This window comes from Pseudophryne corroboree, chromosome 1 (genome assembly GCF_028390025.1).
Source record: "Pseudophryne corroboree isolate aPseCor3 chromosome 1, aPseCor3.hap2, whole genome shotgun sequence".
NCBI lineage: Eukaryota > Metazoa > Chordata > Amphibia > Anura > Myobatrachidae > Pseudophryne > Pseudophryne corroboree.
This window is the reverse complement of record NC_086444.1, coordinates 166,368,494-166,376,552: the sequence shown is the minus strand read 5'-3', so window position 1 is coordinate 166,376,552 and position 8,059 is coordinate 166,368,494.

The following is an 8,059-nucleotide window of genomic DNA, read 5'->3' as shown; positions in this document are numbered from 1 at the left end:
CGGTACAAATACAAACTCAAACTGAACAAACAAATAGTGTTTTTTTTTTTAAAAAATATTACATTTTGTAATAATGACATTACACATGTAAGTGGTTTCCAAACCACTTTCCACTACTCCAGCCTCTAACATGACAACCACTGTTTTTGAAACATTGCACATGGATAACCTAAATATAAAACATAGTCCATATTAAAAAACTAAAAATGTCCAAAAGGAAAACATTATTGCAGGACAATTCAATGACACACCAAGTCCAAACTACACATGCAAAATATACTGGGGAAAAACACATGACATACAATAAAGTAAGATGTTACATTGGCTTTTGTATAAAACATTACCCAAAACAATGTATTTGCTGACACACACTTGAAGATGGGAGTAATATGCAACGTGACATGACACACATTTAAAAAAAAAAAAAAAAAAAGGTCATAGAATGTTAATGCAAATACACATGCTCACCATTCTTCCTGGGCCTATCTGAATCCCGGACATGGGTTGCAGAGACTACTTCAGGAGGTATTACACTCCGCATGGGCTCCTCATACTCCAGATATCTTGCAATATAGGGCTGGCCACCACCGGTTTTTCGAGCCGACTTCGCCTCCTTGGCCATTTTGGACTTGACACGTCGCTTTATGTCATAGTACCGTTTGCGGCACGTGTCCTCCGTCCGCTTGACCACCCCCTCACTATTGACAGCAGCAACAACTTTCGCCCACAACACCGTCTTCCTCCATGTTGGCACCTTGGCAGACTCAGGTCCATATAGCTGCCGCTGATACTTCATCAACTCACGCACCAATGCAACATTTTCAGCAATACTACACTTTACATTTCGCCCAGTCTTAGTAGTGGTGCGTGGCTGCGGAGCTGTCTGACTGTCACTATCACTGTCACTTGAGGCTGCTGCAGCAACCTCACCCACCTCCTCCACCTGACTGACCTCCTCCCCCTCACTCACACCCTCCACCTCACCCACCTCTGAGTCACACATAATTGTGTGTCTAAACACTTAACACAGAAAAAAAAATAGACAAACAACACACTCCTCCACTACCACTACACAACTCACACACCCACACCCACACACACACACACACACACACACACACAAACACTGACAAGGGACTATAAAGAAAAATAACTTGGACAAAAAATGAGACAAAACCACAAAAAACAAGACTACAAGAATGACAAGACGACTTTCAAACACAATACCACACTCAGAAATCGCTACCAACACTCCTCACCAAACCACAAATTCACCTACCTCCACAGCACAACCTCCCTCCTCCTCACCACTAACTAAACCCACGAGGTGCGGACGGTTTGGGGCGTATTTATATGGTTGCGCACAGACACTCCTACATCTGAAACACAACCAATCACGAACGGGGATGAAAAACGAAACTAAAAGTGAAAATGCAGCAGGGGTCTTAAAAAAAACCTGCCGCGTTTAACTTAGAAAAAATACCGGAAAAAACAACCAAAAGACGTACGCAAATGACAATGACGGCCGAGAATGGTCCAAAAAAAAAACGACTGGCATCGACATCGGAAAACACGAAAACCATAAAGTCGACTGCTTCGTAACTTTGCGTATATAGTTTCAAAAAGTTGCATGAAAATGCACCCGATACAAAACGAGTTTAAACACTACACAAACCGACTCAAACACGAATATTAGTAAATATTGCCCATTGTCTTCTACGGGAAGCCGAATTGGTCATGGAGTTCAATGCATTCACACTTACTTTCAACCCACACTAATACACAAGGGGGGTAATTCCAAGTTGATCGCAGCAGGAAATTTTTTAGCAGTTGGGCAAAACCATGTGCACTGCAGGGGAGGCAGATATAACATGTGCAGAGAGAGTTAGATTTGGGTGGGTTATTTTATTTCTGTGCAGGGTAAATACTAGCTGCTTTATTTTTACACTGCAATTTAGATTGCAGATTGAACACACCACACCCAAATCTAACTCTCTCTGCACACGTTATATCTGCCTCCCCTGCAGTGCACATGGTTTTGCCCAACTGCTAAAAAATTTCCTGCTGCGATCAACTTGGAATCACCCCCAAGGTTTTCTGTACAGAAAAATATCACACCCTTTGATTGATAGGTTGTCCCAGAGGTAGTACACTTTTAAACAAAATATTACAGTAATCTGCTTTAAAATCGGATAGTTACTTGCTATTGTATCACTATGTTTTCTATCCCGCCTTTAAATTTGATCTCTATTGTGTGGTTTAACTTGCGTTCGCTATTTCACGCAACCTTGAGTGCACACGAAATCATGCGCGTTCCTGTACGTTTACTTCACGTATTTTTTCTACTGTACCACGTGTACACCATGCATTCGCAACTCAATATACCACACTTATAACTATCAATGTAAGCAATAATCCTACTGCTCACTACACCAGGCATTCCCAACCACGGTCCTCAAGGCACACCAACAGTGCAGGTTTTAGTGATTTCCAGGCTTCAGCACAGATGGTTAAATCAAAATAACTGAGCTACTAATTAAGTCACCTGTGCTGAAGCTTGGATATCACTAAAACCTGCATTGTTAGTGTGCCTTGAGGACCGTGGTTGTGAATTCCTGCACTACACAATACACTTCTGTTCCTTACACCCGCCGGAAGTCGCCCACAAGGGTAATCCTCCTTTGAGTGCTCACCTAAACGTTTAGGCCGGACTGCGTTTTGTGTTTTTATAATTACTCCCTTAACAAAATATATCAAATATATAACAAATAAACGTATCCAATTTTATACAGATCTATAATGACTATTACAACCTATGGCAACAATATGTGAGAATGTATGCAAACTATCAGTACGCTTTGTGCGCATTTTCGTGCCCAAAAAAATTACACACAAAAGAAAGTAAATGGCTTTTCCCTGTATTCCCTCAGTTCGCACTAGCACCTCTAAGACTATACAGAACAGACGTGGTCTAACAACATTAGATAGTTTTAAAAACAATACAAAATTACTTAAGACGCGTCTCCACCCTTTGTTGGTAGACCAAAGTCTGTTAGGCCCTGCAAGTCCGTGAGTAAGTGGTGAACCGGATGAGCCCGCAACTGTTAATTCCGTTCAACTTACAGGGAAATGTTGTACCTTATAATACAATGGTTCGGGTCGCTGCGGCCGCTGAATGCAGATAATACCCCTGCGACGTGAATGCACGTAGTGTACGCACGCCGACACGCTGTGCGCACTGTACAGCGACACGTGTGGCTGAATACACTTCTATACACAAACAAGAATGGAATGCAACACCAGTTGTATATGTTATGTTGTGGTCCAACGCAGCAACAAATATTTACTAAAAGGGGATACACACAGAAATACAACAATATCACAAGAGAAGAGCTACAACCAATAGTATATACGTTTGTTCGCCTGTGCCTCCCGGTTCCGGTCCTCATTCAATCTTAGCAAGATGACCTTCAGAGAATAGACTGAGGCTGGCCAGGAGGCCTTGCTTTTATACAATGGTCCAAAACATAATACAAAGGAAACTGTAAGCTTTTCCTTCATAGGTCAAAGGGCTGGTCATTTACAGTACATGGGGGGGTCATAGGTTGGTTTGAATAATTGGGGGCAATGCTTGGTCCAGGTGTACTTGCAGATGTCCTCCACTGGGTTCCCGCCGAATATCACGTGTACAGTAACTACAGTAAGATATGAATATTGTATTCCTGCGCATATCTATGCGCAGGAGCATGCTATAATCTGCAAACTGCGATCGGAATGTAGCCCTTGAAATACTGTACATTTGGATACCAAACACTGTGTCCTAACCTAATTCTGTCCCCTCATATCCTGTAAAGTTGAATATCTATATTGTTCTATTTCTTAAGTAAATGTAACTTGCTGGTGTGGTGTGTGTGGACTATGTGTAAATTATGCACTATGTGGATAAAATATCAGATATGTCTTTCTGGCTTTTCTATGCGAATGCGTATGCTACCGTATTTACTCATAGCACTCGCTAATACGCAGGGCCAATGTACGCAACGTGCGGGTATGCGCACGCACGGCAGAACAAGTACACGCGCGGAGGCCACTCTGTGTGGTGTTTGCACGTGTTGGATGTGGGTATAATATTTTCGACTTTGACAGAACTGAGATCTAAGGTGTATTATATGGCAGTAGTTTCCAAACTGACAGCCGTGACACCCTCGGGTGCATCAGGAAAGGGGGAGGGGCGGGTTAAGGGGGGCATTGCAGTGGTGATGTAGTTTGGTGGTCCACAACCAATTCCAATTATTTATACTTAATTTAATTGGCAAAACCAGTCCCTCCCACTAGAGATGAGCGGGTTCGGTTCCTCGGAATCCGAACCCGCCCGAACTTCAGTTTTTTTTACACGGGTCCGAGCGACTCGGATCTTCCCGCCTTGCTCGGTTAACCCGAGCGCGCCCGAACGTCATCATCACGCTGTCGGATTCTCGCGAGGCTCGGATTCTATCGCGAGACTCGGATTCTATATAAGGAGCCGCGCGTCGCCGCCATTTTTCACACGTGCATTGAGATTCATAGGGAGAGGACGTGGCTGGCGTCCTCTCCGTTTATAGAGATTCGAGAAGAGAGTGAGACAGAGAGAGACACAGTAGTAATTTGGGGAGCATTAGGAGGAGTACTACTACTACTAGTACTTGCTGAAGTGATAGAGAGAGATAGTGTGACTGTATTATCTGACTTGTGGGGGAGACACTGACAGTGGGGAGCAGTTAGAGTCTGAGAGCAGGACTCAGGACTCAGGAGTACATATAACGTACAGTGCACACTTTTGCTGCCAGAGTGCCAGCCACACTGCCATTGTTTGTGACCACACTGACCACCAGTATAATATATATTGTGATTGTCTGCTTAGGACTCAGGAGTACTACTTGCAAGTTGCTGATAGTGTGACCAGTGACCTGACCACCAGTTTAATAATCACCACCAGTTTATGAGTTTAATATATATATATATATATATAATTGTATATAATATATATATAATATTGTATACCACCTAGCACCTACCCGTGTTTTTTTTTTCTTTTTTTTCTTCTTTATACATACTACTATAGTAGCTTACTGTAGCAGTCTGCGGTGCTGCTGAGCTGACAGTGTCCAGCAGGTCCGTCATCAAGTCATTACATAATAAATATATAATATATACCTGTCCGGCTGCAGTACTAGTGATATTATATATACATATATATTGATTTCATCTCATTATCATCCAGTCTATATTATCAGCAGACACAGTACGTTAGTCCACGGCTGTAGCTACCTCTGTGTCGGCACTCGGCAGTCCATCCATAATTGTATACCACCTACCCGTGGTTGTTTTTTTTTTTCTTTCTTCTTTATACATACTACTATAGTAGCTTACTGTAGCAGTCTGCGGTGCTGCTGAGCTGACAGTGTCCAGCAGGTCCGTCATCAGTCATTACATAATAAATATATAATATATACCTGTCCGGCTGCAGTACTAGTGATATTATATATACATATATATTGATTTCATCTCATTATCATCCAGTCTATATTATCAGCAGACACAGTACGTAAGTCCACAGCTGTAGCTACCTCTGTGTCGGCACTCGGCAGTCCATCCATAATTGTATACCACCTACCCGTGGTTGTTTTTTTTTTTTCTTCTTTATACATACTACTATAGTAGCTTACTGTAGCAGTCTGCGGTGCTGCTGAGCTGACAGTGTCCAGCAGGTCCGTCATCAGTCATTACATAATAAATATATAATATATACCTGTCCGGCTGCAGTACTAGTGATATTATATATACATATATATTGATTTCATCTCATTATCATCCAGTCTATATTAGCAGCAGACACAGTACGGTAGTCCACGGCTGTAGCTACCTCTGTGTCGGCACTCGGCAGTCCATCCATAATTGTATACCACCTACTCGTGGTTGTTTTTTTTTTCTTTCTTCTTTATACATACTACTATAGTAGCTTACTGTAGCAGTCTGCGGTGCTGCTGAGCTGACAGTGTCCAGCAGGTCCGTCATCAGTCATTACATAATAAATATATAATATATACCTGTCCGGCTGCAGTACTAGTGATATTATATATACATATATATTGATTTCATCTCATTATCATCCAGTCCATATTAGCAGCAGACACAGTACGGTAGTCCACGGCTGTAGCTACCTCTGTGTCGGCACTCGGCAGTCCATCCGTAATTGTATACCACCTACCCGTGGTTGTTTTTTTTTCTTTCTTCTTTATACATACTACTATAGTAGCTTACTGTAGCAGTCTGCGGTGCTGCTGAGCTGACAGTGTCCAGCAGGTCCGTCATCAGTCATTACATAATAAATATATAATATATACCTGTCTGGCTGCAGTACTAGTGATATTATATATACATATATATTGATTTCATCTCATTATCATCCAGTCTATATTAGCAGCAGACACAGTACGGTAGTCCACGGCTGTAGCTACCTCTGTGTCGGCACTCGGCAGTCCATCCATAATTGTATACCACCTACCCGTGGTTGTTTTTTTTTTCTTTCTTCTTTATACATACTACTATAGTAGCTTACTGTAGCAGTCTGCGGTGCTGCTGAGCTGACAGTGTCCAGCAGGTCCGTCATCAGTCATTACATAATAAATATATAATATATACCTGTCCGGCTGCAGTACTAGTGATATTATATATACATATATATTGATTTCATCTCATTATCATCCAGTCTATATTAGCAGCAGACACAGGCCCTCATTCCGAGTTGATCGGTCGCAAGGCGAATTTAGCAGAGTTACACACGCTAAGCCGCCGCCTACTGGGAGTGTATCTTAGCATCTTAAAATTGCGACCGATGTATTCGCAATATTGCGATTACTAACTACTTAGCAGTTTCAGAGTAGCTCCAGACTTACTCTGCCTGTGCGATCATTTCAGTGCTTGTCGTTCCTGGTTGACGTCACAAACACACCCAGCGTTCGCCCAGGCACTCCCACCGTTTCTCCGGCCACTCCTGCGTTTTTTCCGGAAACGGTAGCGTTTTCAGCCACACGCCCCTGAAACGCCGTGTTTCCGCCCAGTAACACCCATTTCCTGTCAATCACATTACGATCGCCGGAGCGAAGAAAAAGCCGTGAGTAAAAATACTTTCTTCATAGTAAAGTTACTTTGCGCAGTCGCAGTGCGAACTTTGCGCATGCGTACTAAGCGGATTTTCACTGCGATGCGATGAAAAAGAACGAGCGAACAACTCGGAATGAGGGCCACAGTACGGTAGTCCACGGCTGTAGCTACCTCTGTGTCGGCACTCGGCAGTCCATCCATAAGTATACTAGTATCCATCCATCTCCATTGTTTACCTGAGGTGCCTTTTAGTTGTGCCTATTAAAATATGGAGAACAAAAATGTTGAAGTTCCAAAATTAGGGAAAGATCAAGATCCACTTCCACCTCGTGCTGAAGCTGCTGCCACTAGTCATGGCCGAGACAATGAAATGCCAGCAACGTCGTCTGCCAAGGCTGATGCCCAATGTCATAGTACAGAGCATGTAAAATCCAAAACACCAAATATCAGTAAAAAAAGGACTCCAAAACCTAAAATAAAATTGTCGGAGGAGAAGCGTAAACTTGCCAATATGCCATTTACCACACGGAGTGGCAAGGAACGGCTGAGGCCCTGGCCTATGTTCATGGCTAGTGGTTCAGCTTCACATGAGGATGGAAGCACTCAGCCTCTCGCTAGAAAAATGAAAAGACTCAAGCTGGCAAAAGCACCGCAAAGAACTGTGCGTTCTTCGAAATCCCAAATCCACAAGGAGAGTCCAATTGTGTCGGTTGCGATGCCTGACCTTCCCAACACTAGACGTGAAGAGCATGCGCCTTCCACCATTTGCACGCCCCCTGCAAGTGCTGGAAGGAGCACCCGCAGTCCAGTTCCTGATAGTCAGATTGAAGATGTCAGTGTTGAAGTACACCAGGATGAGGAGGATATGGGTGTTGCTGGCGCTGGGGAGTAAATTGACCAGGAGGATTCTGATGGT